At 40.4% G+C, this 18758-nt stretch overlaps 2 pseudogenes; both read right to left on the bottom strand.

The window, feature by feature from the left end:
- Positions 1-7791, bottom strand: part of LOC125541000 (uncharacterized protein At4g17910-like) — a 57738-nt pseudogene extending 49947 nt beyond the window's left edge.
- Positions 7792-8542: 751 nt separating this feature from the next.
- On the bottom strand, positions 8543-9560 carry LOC147983842 (uncharacterized; annotated as a pseudogene).
- Between the last annotated feature and the right edge of the window lie 9198 nt (positions 9561-18758).

Below are 18758 nucleotides of genomic sequence, written 5' to 3'. Positions count from 1 at the left end.
CTTCGGAGTTGGCTTAGGAGTTGGTTCAGGAATTGGATCAGGAAGTGTCCAATTATTTTTGTTAGTAAACATATTATTCAATAGAATTTCAGCTTCATCTAGTGTTCTTTCCCTGAAAACACAACCATCACAACTATCCAGGTGGTCTCTGGAAGCATCAGTTAGTCCATTATAAAAGATATCAAGTATTTCATTTTTCTTAAGAGGATGATCAGGCAAAGCATTAAGTAATTGGAGAAGCCTCCCCCAAGTTTGTGGGAGACTCTCTTTTTCAATTTGCACAAAATAATATATTTCCCTTAAAGCAGCTTGTTTCTCATGAGCAGGGAAATATTTAGCAGAGAAGTAATAAATCATATCCTGGGGACTACGCACACAACCAGGATCAAGAGAATTAAACCATATCTTAGCATCACCCTTTAATGAGAATGGAAATAATTTAAGGATATAATAATAGCGAGTTTTCTCATCATTAGTGAACAGGGTAGCTATATCATTTAATTTAGTAAGATATGCCACAACAGTTTCAGATTCATAGCCATAGAAAGGATCAGATTCAACTAAAGTTATTGTCTCAGGATCAACAGAGAAAGCATAATCCTTATCAGTAACAAAGATAGGTGAAGTAGCATAAGCAGGATAATATTTCATTCTAGCATTCAAAGTTTTTTGTTTCAGCTTAGCTAATAATTTCTTAAGATCACTCCTATCATTGCAAGCAAGAAAGTCTCTAGCAGTTTCTTCATCCATAACATAACCCTCAGGAACAACAGGTTATTTATATCTAGGGGGAGATTCTTCATCATCACTTTCATCAATATTATCGGTTTCAATAATTTCATTCTCTCTAGCCCTAGCAAGTTGTTCATCAAGAAATTCACCAAGTGGCACAGTAGTATCAAGCATAGAAGTGGTTTCATCATAAGTATCATGCATAGTAGAAGTGGCATCATCAATAACATGCGACATATCAGAATTAATAGCAGAAACAGGTTTAGGTGTCACAACCTACTCAAAACAGAAGGTGAATCAAGTGCAGAGCTAGATGGCAGTTCCTTACCTCCCCTCGTAATTGAGTGATAAATTTTTGTTTTAGCGTCTTTCAAGTTCTTCATAGTGATAAGCAGATATAAATCCCAAGTGACTCAAAGAATAGAGCTGTGCTCCACGGCAACGGCGGCAGAAAATAGTCTTGATAACCCACAAGTATAGGGGATCGCAACAGTTTTTGAGGGTTGAGTATTCAACCCAAATTTATTGATTCGACACAAGGGGAGCCAAAGGATATTCTCAAGTATTAGCAGCTGAGTTGACAATTCAACCACACCTGGAAACTTAGTATCCGCAGCAAAGTGTTTAGTAGCAAAATAATATGATAGTAGTGGTAATGGTGGTAAAAGGTAACGGTATCAAAAGTAATATTTTTGGTGTTTGGTAGTGATGATAACAATAGCAACGGAAAAGTAAATAAGCGAAGAATAATATATGGAAAGCTCGTAGGCAATGGATCGGTGATGGAGAATTATGCTGGATGCGGTTCATCATGTAACAGTCATAACCTAGGGTGACACAGAACTAGCTCCAATTCATCAATGTAATGTAGGCATGTATTCCGAATATAGTCATACATGCTTATGGAAAAGCACTTGTATGACATCTTTTGTCCTACCCTCTCGTGGCAGCGGGGTCCTAGCAGAAACTAAGGGATATTAAGGCCTCCTTTTAATAGAGTACCGGAACAAAGCATTAACACATAGTGAATACATGAACTTCTCAAACTACAGTCATCACCGGGAGTGGTCCCGACTATTGTCACTTCGGGGTTGCCGGATCATAACACATAGTAGGTGACTATAGACTTGCAAGATAGGATTAAGAACTCTCATATATTGATGAAAACATAATAGGTTTAGATCTGAAATCATGGCACTCGGGCCCTAGTGACAAGCATTAAGCATAGCAAAGTCATAGCAATATCAATCTCAGAACATAGTGGATACTAGGGATCAAACCCTAACAAAACTAACTCGATTACATGATAAATCTCATCCAACCCATCACCGTCCAGCAAGCCTACGATGGAATTACTCACACACGGCGGTGAGCATCATGAAATTGGTGATGGAGGATAGTTGATGATGACGATGGCAACAGATTCCCCTCTCCGGAGCCCAGAACGGACTCCAGATCAGCCCTCCCGAGAGAGTTTAGGGCTTGGCGACGGCTCCGTATCGTAAAACGCGACGAATCCTTCTCCCTGGTTTTTTTCTCCCCGAAAGTGAATATATGGAGTCAGGGTTGAGGTCGGTGGAGCGTCAGGGGGCCCACGAGGCAGGGGGAGCGCCCAGGGGGTAGGGCGCGCCCCCACCCTCGTGGACAGGTGGTGGCCCCCTGACATGGATCTTCCTTCCAGTATTTTTTATATATTCCAAAATAATTCTGTGTTGATTTTCAGGTCATTCTGAGAACTTTTATTTCTGCACAAAAATAACACCATGGCAATTTTGCTGAAAACAGCGTCAGTCCGGGTTAGTTCCATTCAAATCATGCAAGTTAGAGTTCAAAACAAGGGCAAAAATGTTTGAAAAAGTAGATACGACGGAGACGTATCAAGCTTTCTGTACAAATCTAGACCAACAATGTTATTTTGTCAAACAAACAAAAACCAAGCTTGGACGGCTCTACGCCTCTATGTTCCTTAGCATCTTATGCAAAAAATGACAAAAAATTCATGCACACATAGATATTTTTACCAAATATGCTATACACGCCTTCCTTACTCTGGCCAATGATATCAACACTTCTCTCATCAGATGTGAGATACTCATTCAACCCAAAATTTGGCCATACCTCTAAACCATTAGTACCTGCAATTTATCTACTGAAAAAGGAGAATTGTAGCACCTCTAAACCCTTCTAACCAAACTGTAAAACTAGAACCATTAGTACCTGCAAGAACAAGCATACCAACTATCCCGCAATATTTAGGATGAATCCTGATAATGAATGTAAGGATAGAAACTGGTGCAAGGGTGAAAAAGAAGTTCCAATGGACACCATATTCTCCTACATGCACCTACAAGGTAACAAACAGAACATACCTCTTCAGAAAAGACAACATTCTAATATAGAAAAAATGGAGTAAATAACCTTAGATTATGCATTGCAAACTGAAATCCAATCAACCCCACTTTCATTACTACACAGGACTACACATGCGATAGTAACTATTATATCTAATTCTGCTTAATACAGGTGTCAGTATCTAGAAATGAAGGAAGTGAGAATACGAAAATAGACAGGGACAAGAAAACACAAGAAAAGGTTAGCAAGTCTGCACGGATGGCATTATATGATAAATTCTGACGGATGCGTAATATAAGTAATTGGCACAAGAAAAGTACCTGATAATCAACACCTGATGTAGAGATAAGACGAGCAAAGCCAAGAAACACTAGAGGACTTATGGACCTCAGTGCTGCCTTCCATCTCCTAAAAAACAGAACATTCACTATGAGATAGAATACGTATGCTATTGAATAGTGCCTATTGGCAGATCTATCGGTCAGAAACTACAGTTATCTTCCCAAGAAAATTAAAAATTCAAAGAATGATTCTGCCAAAGTAACTGCATTTTTGCAATGATACTGGACAAACACGGGATCATTTGTCAGTATGAGGAATATACTAAGTCAGAAAGCTACTTGGAGAACAACCTAACAAGAAGCGATTAACACAGGAATGCCACCTACATGCAAATAGAAAAGATGCAAAAGTTGCAGGACAGATCTTATTTGAAAGAAGAGATGAACCACTGATTTTATCCTAAATACTACTAATGGTTATAATTTTCTTCATTTATCAATGAACTGACAAAGCTAATATTTGCATGCAGAATTGTAATACTTTGTATCTCAATTTAAAAAGGGCAAGAAAACTCAGCACACCATAATGTACGTGGTGAAGTTGAAACTTCTAGGTTCCTACAAGCGCCTATGCCCAGTAAAAACAGTCAACATGAATAAACATTAGTTCTTTAGAGTATCTACAAAAAACAACTTATGTAGTAAGAACATTTTGACATTAAGCCCGAAGGACGACAGTACCAAACACTATGACTATTGACTAATAATTATTAAGATAGAAAAAGTAGGATTCACTTTTGCATAATACAGAATATACTTGTTCACAGAGTTTGCCTTTTAGTTTAAGTATTCATGTGAGCTACTTCCGACTTAACTAGATGAGAACCCTTAGCATCATGCTGAATCCATATATATATATATATATATATATATATATATATATATATATATATATATATATTTATATTTATTAAGCCCTAAAATATTTTCTTTAAGACAAATGAGATCATTTAAGCACTTACATTGAGGTTATGTTTCGTGCTTGTCTAGACACCAGTGCGTTAGCCACTACAAAAGACCCTACTCCGAGATCCATCTGTTATGTCGGAAGAGAGATCAGATTTCTGATCTTTCAGAAATAAAGGCAAACATGATTCAAATTACACGAAGGTAAGCACGGGTCGAGAACCTTACATTGATAACTACTCCCTCCGTCTCAAAATTCTTGTCTTAGATTTGTCTAGATACGGATGTACCTAATACTAAAACATGACTTGATACATCCGTATTTAGAAAAATCTAAGAAAAGAATTTCAGGACGGAGGGAGTAATAAATAATAGATTGATGACGAAAAAATGGAAGCAAGGCATATTTGTAAACAAGAAACTTGTGTCAATTCCAGAAGAACAAAAAATAAGCAATTGTGAACAGTAGTTGATGACCTAATCATACAGGCGAAAGGCATGAAAATTGGACAACCACAAAGATGACTATTAAGTGATGTGGACATCGTAAATCGCATTCGACCGGCATGTCAGCAACCTAGACCAGGGTAGTCATACTGCCGCAGGGCTTGCAGCAACAGGTAAAAAAGGTTTGAATTTTCCAGCAAAGTTAAGGATTGTGGCCTTCATCAAGTATGGTTAGACATGATAAAGCACCATATTTCGAGAGTTACAAAGTTGCAAATCAATCTACGACGGCTGTTGTCAATCGGTATTGAGTTGATATATTATCCAGCGCCACATCAGATAGAGTCAGTGCTGAACATATACAACCATGGCAATGACACTGGAGCAAGAAGTAGTTGTAGAGGTGTCGCAAGAAGCCGACACAGTCAAGAACAGTGGAGGAGGCAAGCACAAGAGGAGGAACGGCAGTGCATACAGGGATAACATCATCAAAGGTGCAACTATAAACAGTGGTAGCAGAGCAGATAGATGAGATGATGCTAGGAGAAGCAGAAGGCATACAAATGGCGGCAGAGTCCTCTGTAGTGACATTGTTGAGCCCAGCTAGAAGAATCCAGGCCATGCATGTGTGGAGATTGACTCAAACAATCTGGTTCTATGTGTGCGCACAAACATGAAACAAGAGTTTGGCGTGTGCAATATTTGCAAGCTACAGTTCTGATTGCAAAACAGACTCCAAGAATATGCACCAGGGATGAAGTCAGCGGCGGCGGCGGCGGGACTGCTGAGCGCAGCCGGTGGAGTTTCCTAGCATGAGATTGCATTGTGCTGATCCAATGTATGAGATTATGAGTATAGACCAGCCAAGCAAAGATATATGTAAGCAACGATTTGCATGGAAGCCAAGAAACAATTAGGGCATGAAGAGTTCGGGCCAGGATATGAATAAGGAATGTTTACACTGCAACAAAACCGTGAGGATCACAGGGCCAACTTTGTATTGATTACTAGCTCAACGTGTCATGAGTTTACTTCCATGTGCACAGCAGGATGGGCAGCGATACTGTGCGCTAAAGGAGGAGCGGTGGCTGTGAAGCAGCAGGAGGCATTACCAGTAACACAACCCACTCCAGCTCCTAATGTGCAGATACATCTCTACTTCATGCACCAGAGGAGTCCACGACTGACAAATGGATTTCATTTAACCAATCTAATGAAGCCGTTGATCCTTTGCAATCCAAATAATATGCACATTTGCAGCTGCTGTCACTTTTTGCACAACTAGTTCATGATTTTGTGCAATTCTTAATGATGATGATTATAAAATTAGGCCATCATGGGGGCTACACACCATGTAAACAACCTTTGGCTAGTTAATTGGCCTTCATGACGAAGGTAAGGAGCGGAACATGTAAAAACAAAAGATAAACTAAAGAAAATGCTTGGATGAGTTAACTTACAATGCCACTACCATATATGTTTCAGCCTTTGCATACCGTCTAGGAAAGATTTTGAAATCCACTGCCAATATGGACAAGCATGTAAATTAAACCTACAAAGAGCACAATCACCATTAATACTGCAATAGTACTGCTCCATCTCTAGTACTGGTGAAGGAGCGATAATGTGTTACTTATATAATCAATAAACTTGTGCATACCACTGACACTCGGTAAGAAGATATGTCTGCCCTAAGAGAAGGCAGATGTTGTTGAGCCTTGAGATGAGACTGAGACTGAGACCTGAAAGTGCAGTGTCATATAACTCCAGATCACCAAGGGTAGTGTGTCACGAAAAGAAATTAGAAGGGAATTAGAGCAGCAAAAACAAGGTAACAAAAATTGGGGAAATAACTAAATACCAAATACCTTTTAAGCAAGATGTAGATAGATATCACAACTACAAGAGAAATTGCACAAATATAAGCCCATTCAGCTAAGATCTGCAACAAACCAAAGGAATAACCACAGATTCACTTCATCATGAGTTAAAAAATGTTAAAGCTCAGCCAAAGATTGGTAGATGACAACTGAATAGTTCAGTACTTCAGTATAGGCTTGTGCTCTGCATGTTCCCTGATTTATGCCGTTTAACAATTTCATCACGTATGCATATTAAAATGCAATGAAGAGGGTACTTGCCATGAAAATCAGAAGTATAGGCAATACAACAGTGAGACAATCTATAACCAACGCTGAAAAGTAATACACTCCATCTTTATGATCAGCAAGAGCATCATCATTTTTGTTCCCTCCTAATATTATCTATAATAAGATCAAAACAAGGAAGTAGAAATCTCTGTCAGATCTACTCCATGCATGAAAATAAAGACGTTTCTATTATTGATAACAATGACTACATCAGGGTAAAAAACATGGAAAAACTGAGAAGGATGCCATGACATAGCTAGCATCAGATTGGTCAGCACAGTTTAAAGTATTGGACATGCTAGCTGGATCGGTGAATATTAGAACATACACATTTATGATCAAAACGCTAAATGTGAAAAACTGCAGCATACTAGCAACTAAGATTCCACTTTCCAGTCATAATACCTACACAATGATGAGCTGTATCTCACTTGCACATTTGTTGCACAAAAACATTATACATTTACATGAAAAGATAGAAATGGTTATGAAAAATTACAGTATATCTAACCAACTGACCTCTGCTGCTCCATTTCCTTAAAACCACCACTGCCTGCAAACCAAAAAAGCAAATCAAACCACAACCCTGACATGCATATATAGATACAGAAATATTGGGAATCTAAGGGAGAGAGACTGATCAGTCACCGGCACGATAGTGGAGAGCGCCGCGATCTCCAGAAGGGACGACCCCGTCAGGTTGCTCACGAATCTGCGTCATGAAGGGGGAGAATACCTACAAGTTAGCAGAGCAGTACGGGCAAGAATAAAGTGGTGCAAATGTAGGTAGGGTTTGAACTTTGCACTCACTGCTCCTTAAGAAGCTTGTTCGGGTTCAGGGGCCTGTCGAGGAGACCCTCCATTGTTGGATTGCGAGAGGTGGTTCAGTTGCTGTGGGACCCCCTGCGTGCAGGAGAGAGGTTGGTGGCCGCAGGTGGTGGCAGCGGCTAGAAGGCCGCAGGAGGACGGTTGGAAGCCAAGACTCTGCCTCTGACGGTGGTGGCAAGAGCGGCTGGCTGGCGGATCAAAGATTTTGAAACAGGGTAGTCCATCTTAAAAAAATTACGATAAATATGATATGCCAATAGCACAATAGAACTTGATCAATATGATCTTAGAAAAAAATCTCAAAAAATCTTGATTTTGCATAAGAAAAAACCTACATGCTTTGATTTTGCAGAGTGTGCCTCACGTTTGATCTTTTGTTGTATTTTTGTTCTTTTCAAAATAGTGAACCGCACACAAAGGCCATGTGACGCCAACATATTTTGACGATACCTAAGCCAGTGCGTTGTGTTAGTTTGTGGATAAAGCTGAACATAGAGACACTGAAATTCTTGCTCATGGCCTTTCCTCCTAACCGGGTCTTATCATGCGCCTGCAAGCATCATTCAAAATTTCGCATCGCGTGTGAGAGACCATAGCCCATAAGAGAGATCAGGGGATGGGCTGGAAGGAAAGAAAAACAAAAAAAGCCCAGCAAACACAACCTTGAGTTGACTCGTCGCATAGCCGCGGCAGCGGCCAAGACAGCCGTTGCGTCCCCGATTCCCCTCGCGACTGCTCTGCGCTTCTGCCGATCTCGCTACCTGGTCCCGTATCTCGTCATCGACTCTACCCACCCGCCCTGCCCCTGCCCTGCGCCACCGCGACCAGCCGGCAGCCGTCCAGACCGCGCTCGGCAGTCGACGCCCGGCGCGCGGCGTTGTACAGCTGCAGAAGGCACGCAGCCAGCCGCCCAGCCCGATTTGAGGTACGTTTGATAAGATTTCTGCCTCTTCCGCAATTTCTGTTTACTGATTATAGTCATTGCTCATCGTGCTGCCGCCTGCCAGTACTTCTCGTTACGAATTAAGGCTTGCTGGGCTCCTCTGTAAATTGTAATGTATTACTAGTGATGAGTCCTGTCTAGGAATGTTACTACTTACTATTGAATTGTTTCAGTTTGGATCCATTTTTCTGAATCCATGTGGCATCTGGAGTCGTAATTTTCAGAAATGTTACTAACTACTGAATTGTTTCATTTTGGGTCAAAAAATCCTATTTGGTGAAAACAAAAACCGAAAAATTAGGATCTAAACAAATTAATGCCTACAATGACAAAATGTAGTTGTCACTTGGTCTCATACCTTAAAGTATGGATCCCACCGGTCGTTTCCTTCTACTTTGGTTTGGTTCTCCAATGAAGGCTTCCTAATAAGGTCATCTCGAAACTCGCCAATGGCATGAAGTACCCTTTGGAAGTAACGGCTTAGGACTTCACCGGATCTACCAAAATTGGCACCAATTACCCTATTTCTAATGTTGTGCCCAACGGTGTGCAAGAACATTGCTACTTGTTGCTCAATAGTCAAATGTATTGTGTCCTTTAGCAAGTTGCGATCCCTAAAGAGTTGAGAAAACCTAAAGAAAGGTTCTCTCTGAAGCCTAAGCATGTTCACACAAGTTGTGTCACTCTTCCATATTTTGTTGTCAAAATACTCTCTTCTTATCCTATCTCTCTCATCAATTGGGGCATACGTAATTGCCTCTCTTCTTTTTTTCTTTTTATGGATTGAACAACCAATGTTATCATGTTGATAAACCATTGTGCCGCAGCCGCATAAATTAACATCTTTGTCTTTCTGTCCATCTATAATGCAATATAGGATTCAGCTATAATATGCAGAACAAGGTTTAGAGCTAAAATATGCAGTACAAGATTTACATCTAAAATATGTTATCTTTTGTCTTGCTGTCCATCTACGTGTGAACAAGAATTTGATAGCACACCGTGTGTGTACAACTTTCCAATGTTACATATTTCACTACAGAAACAGAATAGGATTTAGGGGAGAAATAACCTCAGATTGCTGGATGTAGTGACGGTGGCCTTCCAACTTTCCTACACTAGAAAATTAAATCAATCAACAAAGTACACATGAGCAGAGAGCACGCATCCACCAGCCCCCTGCACGCATGGAACACACACACTGTTGGGGAATGCAGTAATTTCAAAAAAAAATCCTACACACACGCAAGATTATGGTGATGCATAGCAATGAGAGGGGAAGAGTGTTGTCCACATACCCTCGTAGACCGTAAGCGGAAGTGTTATGACAATGCGGTTGATGTAGTCGTACGTCTTCACGATCGACCGATCGTAGTACTGAAAGTACGGCACCTCCATGATCTGCACACGTTCGGCTCGGTGACGTCCCACAAACTCACGATCCAGCAGAGTGTCGAGAGAGAGCTTTGTCAGCACGATGGCGTGATGACACTGGTGATGATGCTACCGGAACAGGGCTTCGCCTAAGCACCGCTACAATATGGCCGAGGTGGATTATGATGGAGGGGGCACCGCACACAGCTAAGAGATCAATGATGAACTTGTGTGTCTATGGGGTGCCCCCTGGCCACGTATATAAAGGAGGAAGGAGGAGGAGGCCGGCCCTCATAGGGCGCGCCCAAAGTGTGGAGTCCTACTAGGACTCCCTAGTCCAAGTAGGATTCCACCTCCCACATGGAATAGGAAAAAGGGAAGGGAGAAGGAGAAGGAAGGAAGGGGACGCCCCCTTTCCCTAGTCCAATTCTGACCAGTTCATGGGGAAGGGGCGCGGCCACCCTTGAGGCCTTTCTCTCCTTTCCCGTATGGCCCATTAAGGCCCAATACGAATTCCCCTAACTCTCCGGTACTGCGAAAAATACCCGAATCACTCGGAACCTTTCCGATGTCCGAATATAGCCTTCCAATATATCGATCTTTACGTCTTGACCATTTTGAAACTCCTCGTCATGTCCCCGATCTCATCCGGGACTCCGAACAAACTTCAATCATCAAATCACATAACTCATAATACAAATCGTCACAGAACGTTAAGCGTGCGGACCCTATGGGTTCGAGAACTATGTAGACATGGCCGAGGCTCATCTCCAGTCAATAACCAATAGCGGAACCTGGATCCTCATATTAGTTCCTACATATTCTACGAAGATCTTTATCGATCAAATCGCATAACGATATACGTTATTCCCTTTGTCATCGGTATGTAACTTGCCCGAGATTCGATCGTCGGTATCTCAATACCTAGTTCAATCTCGTTACCGGCAAGTCTCTTTACTCGTTCCATAATGCATCATCCCGTAACTAACTCATTAGTCATGCACATTGCTTGCAAGGCTTATAGTGATGTGCATTACCGAGAGGGCCCAGAGATACCTCTCCGATACTCGGAGTGGCAAATCCTAATCTTGATCTATGCCAACTCAACAAACACCATCGGAGACAGTTGTAGAGCATCTTTATAATCACCCTATTACGTTGTGATGTTTGATAGCACACAAGGTGTTGCTCCGGTATTCGGGAGTTGCATAATCTCATAGTCCGAGGAACATGTATAAGTCATGAAGAAAGCAGTGGCAATGAAACTGTAACGATCATCATGCTAAGCTAACTGATGGGTCAAGTCGATCACATCATTCTCTAATGATGTGATCCCGCTTATCAAATGACAACTCTTTGTCCATGGCTAGGAAACTTAACCATCTTTGATTAATGAGCTAGTCAAGTAGAGGCATACTAGTGACACTCTGCTTGTTTATGTATTCACACATGTACTAAGCTTCCGGTTAATACAATTCTAGCATGAATAATAAACATTTATCATGATATAAGGAAATATAAATAACAACTTTATTATTGCCTCTAGGGCATATTTCCTTCAGTCTCCCACTTGCACCAGAGTCAATAATCTAGTTCACATCGTCATGTGATTTAACACGAATAGTTCACATCTTTATGTGATTAGTTCACATCTCCATGTGACTAACACCCAAAGGGTTTACTAGAGTCGATAATCTAGTTCACATCGCTATGTGATTAACACCCAAAGAGTGGTCATGTTTTGCTTGTGATAAAAATTTAGTCAACCGGTCTGTCACATTCAGAGCCGTATGTATTTTGCAAATTTTCTATGTCTACAATGCTTTGCACGGAGCTACTCTAGCTAATTTCTCCCACTTTTAATATGTATCTAGATCGAGACTTAGAGTCATCTAGATCGGTGTCAAAGCTTTGCATCGACGTAACTCTTTACGATGAACTCTTTGTCACCTCCATAACCGAGAAACATTTCCTTATTCCACTAAGGATATTTTTGACCGCTGTCCAGTGATCCACTCCTGGATCACTATCGTACCCTCTTGCCAATCTTATGGTGAGGTACGCAATAGGTCTGGTACACACCGTAGCATATTTTATAGAACCTATGACTGAGGCATAGGGAATGACTTTTCATTCTATTTCTATTTTCTGTCGTGGTCTGGTTTTGAGTCTTTACTCAACTTCACACCTTGCAATACAGGTAAGAACTCCTTCTTTGACTGTTCTATTTTGATTACTTCAAAATTTTGTTAAGGTATGTACTCATTGAAAATATATCAAGCGTCTTGATCTATCTCTGTAACATCCCAAATTTTTAATTTGGAATGTTATACATTAGATCATCATGCATATCATATTTTATTTTGCTTTTGGTTTTGATCCTAAAAAATTCTAAGCAACTCAAGGACCCACGGAGAGAGTTGGGGATTTCGTTATTTACATATTTGAGTTTTCTCAAATTGTGTAAACAGGATCATTTGATTTTATTTATTTTATCATCAATTATTTCTATTACAAAAATATGAGAGAGGGAATAAAATGACTTTCCCAAAATATAGAAATATTGAGGATTTAATAAAAAAATCAAATAAGATTTATTTCAGAGTTTTTCGGTATTTTTATTTGAATTTAGGAAAAATGCGCGTTTTTCAAAGTTGTAGTTTGGGCCCAAATAAATGTTCACTTTATCGGGCTTGATTTTAGAAACCCGGCAAAATTTATTTCGTGATTTTTGGAGTCTGTTTAGTATTTATTTTTATTTTCTTCCGAGCGGAATTATTTAAAAAAAACGGAACCGACTTTGGGCCGTACCCGAGCGGGACTCCGCCCGGGGGCGCCTTTATATAGCGAAGCGCCCGAGCCCCAGCCACAGCCCCGCCCCAAACCCTAGCCCATAGCCGCCGCCGCCGGAGCGCGCGCCGCCCGAGGTTCGCCGCAGCCGCCTCGATTTCCGTGCAGTTTTTTTTTAAAAGGAAAAATATATATATATATATATATTCTTTTCTGTTCGTCGTTTGTCTTTTTCGTCGGATTTTCTGCGGTTATTTTCTGATCGTGATTTCTGATCCGATTTTCATTTTAGTATAACTTTTCGCTCGTTTATCGGAATCAGGCGATCCAAGCGCCTCGAGTTTCGTCTCGAAACCCTCTTTCCGAATAATCAACTTAAACAAGTTTTTGCTACTGAAAAATTTAACTTAGATCCATATTACTAGAACGAAGTAGATTTCTTTCGCCGTTTGATTTCTTTTGCTTCGATCGATTTGATTCTTTTTGCAAATCAGGGTTCTTAAGTTGAATTTTCTGGTTAGATCTTCTATTTGAGTTTTACCTGTGCATTAGATGAGTACTTATTGTATGCTTGTTTGTTTGTCTGCGATAGAATACCCGGAGTGCGCCGCCTGTTACTTCGAATCTCTAGGTTTCGCGGATCATCAGCAAGGCAAGTAACACTTGATCATACCTTTCCTACAACCTAGTTTTGTTGCATTAGATCAATCCTCACACATTGCATGATTAGGATCTAATTAAATTGTGGGATGGGAGGTAGATGAGGTAGTACCTATTACCTGTTTATTATGAAACCTTTGGGGAGTTACTTCTACGTTTGCTTATTATGCCATGCTATGCTAGTAGACGTGGATTGGGTGAGTGATATCCATGACAGATGTGAGTTTGTTAATTTTAATGGTTTACTTAAGGTGGCAACTTAAATACACATCTGGGTGGATTGAGGCGCCTGGTTTCTATCAGGACTTGCCTGTTTTTCTTTTGGACCGCCACCCAGGCTCAAAGGGATCATAAGATTATTCATACTAGAAACTTCCGTCTGTAGCCACAAGCCATTATGGGCTCTGGCATAGTTGATTAAGTCGTGTGAACTCTTACAGGGTAGACTAGCAGATGTAGGGGAAAGTAGGTGTACCGGTCTATCCAACGTAAGGTGCTAGCGCTTCTGAAAGACTATGTCTCGGTCATCCGTTTCTCAAACACCATGTAGTGCGAGAAATCCAACGGAGGCGATCGAGTCTTGTGGGGAAAAGTGCGCAAACCTCTACATAGTGTAATAAACTAATCATGGTTAGCCGTGTCCCCGCTTATGGACATCTTGAGTATCTAGTACCTGCATTTTCATGTGAATCTCAACATGTTACTCTAAAGTTAAGTTTGTTGGGTTTGTTTAATGATGATGCTTAATTGGGATTGAGAATGCTGTCAACCATTCTCAATGTTTAACAACCACCATGATAGTAATTAAATTTATTCCTTTGAAGTAGGGAAAAATTGGCTTTACGCAAAACTGTAACCATAGAGCTTTCCACCAGCCAAATATGCATATAGTATAGCTGTTTCATGCCATTACTCTCTATGTGTTACCTTGCCAGCATATTCCATGTGCTGACCCGTTCTCAGGCTGCAACGTTAATGTTGCAGACTTTTCAGACAACGATTAAGGAGTTTTAGGTCGTGGTTCTATACTCAGTGATGCCGTTGGAGTTGATGGACTCACTTATCTTCCAAGCCTTCCGCTGTTATCGTTATTAGATGGCCTTAAGCCATATTTATTGTAATAAGTTCTCTTTTGAGACACTCGATGTAATAAGTGTGTGATTGCTACTCTGCTATAAATCCTCCGAGTACTGTGTGGTGTCAGCATTACTGATCCAGGGATGACACTGGAGCACAGAGATCAGACTGTTTGAGGTCTGGTCGCTACAATCTCTATAGCTCTTGACGCTCAATATGTAAGTAGCTTCACCGAGGTCTTTCTTTGAAAACCTCCTTTTAAACACTCCTTTATGCTTTTCAGAAAATTGTACATTATTTTTGATCAACAATATGTCATTCATATATACTTATCAGAAATGTTGTAATGCTCCCACTCACTTTCTTGTAAATACAGGCTTCACCGCAAGTCTGTATAAAACCATATGCTTTGATCACTTTATTAAAGCATATATTCCAACTCCGAGATGCTTGCACCAGTCCATAGATGGATCGCTGGAGCTTGCTCACTTTATTAGCACCTTTAGGAGTGATAAAACCTTCTGGTTGCATCATATACAACTCTTCTTTAAGAAATCCATTAAGGAATGCAGTTTTGACATCCATTTGCCAGATTTCATAAAATGCGGCAACTGCTAACATGATTTGGACAGACTTTTAAGCATCGATACGAGTGAGAAAATCTCATCGTAGTCAACACCTTGATCTTGTCGAAAACGTTTTGCGACAATTTGAGCTTTGTAGATAGTAACACTACTATCATCGTCCGTCTTCCTCTTGAAGATCCATTTATTCTCAATGCCTCGCCGATCATCGGGCAAGTTAATCAAAGTCCATACTTTGTTCTCATACATGGATCCTATCTCAGATTTCATGGCCTCAAGCCATTTTGCGGAATTTGGGCTCATCATCGCTTCCTCATAGTTCGTAGGTTCGTCATGGCCTAGTAACATGACTTCCAGAACAGGATTACCGTACCACTCTAGTGCGGACCGTACTCTGGTTGACCTACGAGGTTCGTTAGTAACTTGATCCGAAGTTTCATGATCATCATCATTAGCTTCGTCACTAATTGGTGTAGGAATCACTGGAACTGATTTCTGTGATGAACTACTTTCCAATTCGGGAGAAGGTACAATTACCACATCAAGTTCTACTTTCCTCCCACTCACTTCTTTCGAGAAAAACTTCTTCTCTAGAAAGGATCCACACTTAGCAACAAAGATCTTGCCTTTCGGATCTGTGATAGAAGGTGTACCTAACAGTTTCTTCTGGGTATCCTATGAAGACGCACTTTTCCGATTTGGGTTTGAGCTTATCAGGCTGAAACTTTTTCACATAAGCATCACAACCCCAAACTTTAAGAAACGACAACTTACTTTTCTAGCCAAACCATAGTTCATACGGTGTCGTCTCAACGGATTAGACGGTGCCCTATTTAACGTGAATGTAGCTATCTCTAATGCATAACCCCAGAATGATAGTGGTAAATCGGTAAGAAACATCATAGATTGCACTATATCCAGTAAAGTACGGTTATGACGTTCGGACACACCATTATGTTGTGGTGTTCTAGGTGGCATGAATTTGTGAAACTATTCCACATTGTTTTAGTTGAAGACCAAATTCGTAACTCAAATATTCGTCTCCATGACCAGATCATAGAAACTTTATTTTCTTGTTACGATGATTTTCCACTTCACTCTGAAATTCTTTGACCTTTTCATATGTTTCATACCTATGTTTCATCAAGTAGATATACCCATATCTGCTCAAATCATCTGTGAAGGTCAGAAAATAACGATACCCGCCACGAGCCTCAACACTCATCGGACCGCATACATCAGTATGTATTATTTCCAATAAGTCAGTTGCTCGCTCCATTGTTCCGGAGAACGGAGTCTTAGTCATCTTGCCCATGAGGCATGGTTCGCAAGCATCAAGTGATTCATAATCGAGTGATTCCAAAAGCCCATCAGCATGGAGTTTCTTCATGCGCTTTACACCAATATGACCTAAACGACAGTGCCACAAATAAGTTGCACTATCATTATTAACTTTGCATCTTTTGGTTTCAATATAATGAATATGTGTATCACTACGATCGAGATTCAATAAACCATTTATATTGAGTGTATGACCATAGAAGGTTTTATTCATGTAAATAGAACAACAATTATTCTTTGACTTAAATGAATAACCGTTTTGCAATAAACATGATCCAATCATATTCATGCTCAACGCAAACACCAAATAACATTTATTTTAGGTTCAACACTAATCCCGAAGGTAAAGGGAGTGTGCGATGGTGATCTTATCAACCTTGGAATCACTTCGAAATCACATCATCACCTCGCCCTTATCTAGTCTCTATTTATTTTGCAACTCCCGTTTCGAGTTACTACTCTTGGCAACTGAACCAGTATCAAATACTGAGGGGTTCCTATAAATACTAGTAAAGTACACATCAATAACATGTATATCAAATATACTTTTGTTCACTTTGCCATCCTTCTTATCCGCCAAGTATCTAGGGTAGTTCCACTTCCAGTGACCATTTCCTTTGCAGTAGAAGCACTTAGTTTCAGGCTTGGGTCTAGCTTTGGGCTTCTTCATGGGAGTGGCAACTTGCTTGCCATTCTTCTTGAAGTTCCCTTTCTTTCCTTTGCCCTTTTACTTGAAACTAGTGATCTTGTCAACCATCAACACTTGATGCTTTTCTTGATTTCTACCTTCGCTGATTTCAGCATCGCGAAGAGCTTGGGAATTACTTTCGTCATCCCTTGCGTATTATAGTTCATCACGAAGTTCCAGTAACTTGGTGATAGTGACTAGAGAACTTTGTCAATTACTATCTTATCTGGAAGATTAACTCCCACTTGATTCAAGCAATTGTAGTACCCAGACAATCTGAGCACATGCTCACTGGTTGAGCTATTTTCCTCCATCTTGTAGGCAAAGTACTGTCAGAGGTCTCCTACCTCTCGGCACGGGCATGAGTATGAAATACCAATTTCAACTCTTGGAACATATCATATGATCCATGTCGTTCAAAATATTTTTGAAGTCCCGGTTATAAGCCGTAAAGCATGGTGCAATAAACTATTAAGTAGTCATCATACCGAGCTTTTTCACACGTTCATAACGTCTGTATTTGCTCCTGCAATAGTTATGTCACCTAGCGGTGCATCAAGGATATAATTCTTCTGTGCAGCAACGAAGATAATCCTCAGATCTCGGATCCAATCCGCATCCTTGCTACAATCATCTTTCAACATAGTTTTCTCTAGGAACATATCATAAATAAAACGGGGAAGCTATACGCGAGCAATTGATCTACAACATAGATACGCAAATACTATCCTGACGAAGTTCATGATAAATTTAAGTTCAATTAATCATATTACTTAAGAACTCCCACTTAGATAGACATCCCTCTAGTCATCTAAATGACCACGTGATCCAAATCAACTAAACCATGTACGATCATCACGTGAGATGGAGTAGTTTTCAATGGTGAACATCACTATGTTGATCATATCTACTATATGATTCATACTCGACCTTTTGGTCTCTAGTGTTCCGAGGACATATCTGCATATGCTAGGCTCGTCAAGTTTAACTTGAGTATCCCGCGTGTGCAAAATGGCTTGCACCCGTTGTATGTGAACGTAGAGCTTATCACACCCGATCATCACATGGTGTCTCGGCACGACGAACTGTCGCAACGGTGCATACTCAGGGAGAACACTTATACCTTGAAATTTAGTGAGAGATCATCTTATAATGCTACCTCCGAACTAAGCAAAATAAGATGCACAAAGGATAAAGATCACATGCAATCAAAATATGTGACATGGTATGGCCACGATCATCTTGCGCCTTTGATCTCCATCTCCAAAGTACCATCATGATCTCTATCATCACAGGCATGACACCATGATCTCCATCATCTTGATCTCTATCAACGTGTCATCACATGGTCGTCTCACCAACTATTGCTCTTGCAACTATTGCTATCGCATAGCGATAAAGTAAAGCAATTATTTGGCGCTTGCATGTTATGCAATAAAGAGACAATCATAAGGCTTCTGCCAGTTGCCGATAACTTCAACAAAAACATGATCATCTCATACAACAACTTATATCTCATCACGTCTTGACCATATCACATCACAA

Source organism: Triticum urartu, chromosome 2A, assembly GCF_056163025.1.
Source record: "Triticum urartu cultivar PI428250 chromosome 2A, HENAU_Tu73, whole genome shotgun sequence".
NCBI lineage: Eukaryota > Viridiplantae > Streptophyta > Magnoliopsida > Poales > Poaceae > Triticum > Triticum urartu.
The sequence above is the reverse complement of the archived record's forward strand: the minus strand, read 5'-3'. Positions and strand labels throughout refer to the sequence as shown.